Source organism: Amyelois transitella, chromosome W (genome assembly GCF_032362555.1).
Source record: "Amyelois transitella isolate CPQ chromosome W, ilAmyTran1.1, whole genome shotgun sequence".
Taxonomy (NCBI): Eukaryota; Metazoa; Arthropoda; class Insecta; order Lepidoptera; family Pyralidae; genus Amyelois; species Amyelois transitella.
Window position 1 is genome coordinate 11,515,763 of NC_083536.1, and position 3,054 is coordinate 11,518,816.

General features: G+C 39.4%; 1 pseudogene; it reads right to left on the bottom strand.

The window, feature by feature from the left end:
• Positions 1–497: 497 nt before the first annotated feature.
• Positions 498–1,756, bottom strand: LOC132904317 (uncharacterized; annotated as a pseudogene).
• Positions 1,757–3,054: the final 1,298 nt, after the last annotated feature.

A 3,054-nucleotide genomic window follows, 5' to 3' on the forward strand; every position in this document is an offset into this window, starting at 1 on the left:
ATAGAGTTCAACTACTCGACAACAGATGGCGCCACTACTTCACTTAATTTTCAAGTTAAGGAATTGGAAAAGCCTTATATCTTAAAAATACGCCCTTTAAGTTAAAACGGGAACTTTCTTGTTCGAGAGGGGATAAAGGGCTATTGCACTATATAAGTTCCTTTATCGTATCGGGAATCCTTTTTAAGTTTTATCGGCACGCACATTTTATCAACTTAGTTTTATTATATATAATGATAATGATTATTGCACCGTAGCACTGTCACTTGTTGGAAAGCACTATACCGCCATAATAAAGCCGTGCCTCCATACGGCCGGCCCTTAAGGATGCCCGCAGACGTGTCGACCGCAGAGGTCGCCGTGTACCCAAATTTTGCTGTCAATAGTGCCCATAAAAGGAACTTCGTGCGGAAGCAGCCACGTTTCTTGAAGGCATATGACGTCGCATGTCTCACATAATCTTTTTACAATTAAAAGTGGCGAATTTAGGTGTGAGACTATCCATTATTACATTTGTCCTGGCCGGATCCAAACGTTTTCTTTTGTTTAAAGTTAACAAAGCGTCTAAATATTACTCCAGCTGGCCACATCGCTTCATCCATATATATTGGTAAGTTAACTTCCGATATAAAAAACTTATAAGCTTTGTGCCCTCTTTCCACCTTCATATTAATTTTCTCAAGATAAACTATTTCTTTTGTCTTTTTAAATATATAGTCTACTATGTATTTTTCCCTTGTGGACATATGTACATTGGTAATAAACATGGGAAGTTTTACGTCTGCCGCCTTAAATGTGGCTTAAATTCCCGATTTTCCCGTATATCGGTACTTCTTTTGCTTTTTCCGATAAGTGATCTCTTGCCATTCATTATTTTCATTATCGCAATTCGTAGTTTGCTGCATCGACGAAATACCTTGTCTACGGCCGGCCTTATTCTTTATCAGCCAGCTGATCTACTAGCTGTGAATCTGACGTCACAGCGGAACCGGTTTGGGCGCTCACTTCGTCACTTGCGCTTGAAGAGCCCCCTCCCACACCGCTCGCCGTCTCCTCGCTCGCCTGCGCGCGTTCTACAGACCGTTGCCTCTCGTTCAACTCACGATCGACATTTTCTTCTGCTACCCTCAAGCTTCCATAACGTAAAATTGGTTCTGTTCCCAGAGAATGATTTACGTTGTTCACATGATTATCGCTGCTTTCATTGTTGAAATCATCGTTAGAGAGCCCCATCGGACCACTGTCCAGCCAAGCGCCACGATTTGTATTGAAAGCCGATGTTGGTGTGGCAAGGAGTGTGTTTTTATCAAATTGATTTCGGCCTTTAATTCATGTACGCTGTCGCGCGTAGCATACGTCGATTTAATGTAATCGACTTCAGCCTTTATCTTCATCATATCCTTCAGAAGCTTGGAACAATCTAAGTGATCGAATGATAGGTGCGAGTTTATTTAATTTTCTCGCAACAAAAATAGGCATTATATCTGGCTCTGTGGATTTAATTTTTAATAAGATTTATAATATCGCCAACCTCGCGCTCTTCTTTTCCCTTATTTTTCCGTTGTATTTTCCTCACATCTGTTGGAATAGACTCGAATAGAAGTGACTTAGAGTTTTTGATTTCGTCACTTGAAAACGTCGAAGTACATATACGCACAAGAGTTTCCTCATCAGCTATCGACACTTTGTTCTGTATGAAACATAACAATTCGTCAATGACGATATTACATGCACTGCACTTCACAACGTCCGTCATTTTTTTATTTTTTTTGATTATTTCTTTAAGAGCAAAAGACGCCCGTCGCGGGGGGTGCGTGCGCGCGACTCGAATGAAATATACAATCACATACTCAACACTCGCCGTTTATTTCAACAATTTCTGGTAGATATGTATGCAAAAATAGAAGCAGAACGGATGCTTTACATAAGACTGAATCAGAAGAAACTACGCACAGAAGACTACATCCATCTTCGAGACGCAATCATGAATGACGACAATATTGATGATATTGGAACAATGGTAATATTACCTTCATCATACACAGGAAGTCCAAGACATATGCATGAATATACTCAAGATGCCATGACTTACGTAAGAAAATATGGACGACCTGATCTCTTCATAACATTTACATGCAACTCATCATGGCCAGACATCAAAGCAGAGACACACCGTTCCTATGATGCTCTTCAATATCCATTAATATTTATGCACGGAGAGGACGGATACCATTTCAATATAAAACAAGTGCATCCTGAAACAGGCATAGAAACAAACAAAAAAGTCACTTCCAAGGAGTTCTATGCTTACCGCTTAATGATCAGAGACAATGAAACATACAATCACATACTCAACACTCGCCGTTTATTTCAACAATTTCTGGTAGATATGTACGCAAAAATAGAAGCAGAACGGATGCTTTACATAAGACTGAATCAGAATAAACTACGCACAGAAGAATACATCCATCTTCGAGACGCAATCATGAATGACGGCAATATTGATGATATTGAAACAATGGTAATATTACCTTCATCATACACAGGAACTCCGAGACATATGCACGAATATACTCAAGATGCCATGACTTACGTAAGAAAATATGGACGACCTGATCTCTTCATAACATTTACATGCAACTCATCATGGCCAGACATCAAAGAACAACTAAAATACGGACAAACCTCCATGGATCGACACGACATAATAGCCCGAGTTTTTCGACAAAAACAAAAAAGATTTATTGAAGTCATCACAAAATACCACATCTTTGGAACCGTTCGATGCTGGATGTATACAATTGAGTGGCAAAAACGAGGATTACCTCAGTCACACAATCTCATATGGCTACACGATAAAATTTATCCCACGGATATTGACAAAATCATCCAAGCAGAATTTCCCGATCCACAAAAAGATCCGGAACTGTACAACATAGTAGTGAAAAACATGATTCACGGACCATGTGGATCATTAAACTTCAATGCACCATGCATGAGTGATGGAAAATGTATAAAAAAATATCCAAAACCATACTTGGATGATACAAAAAC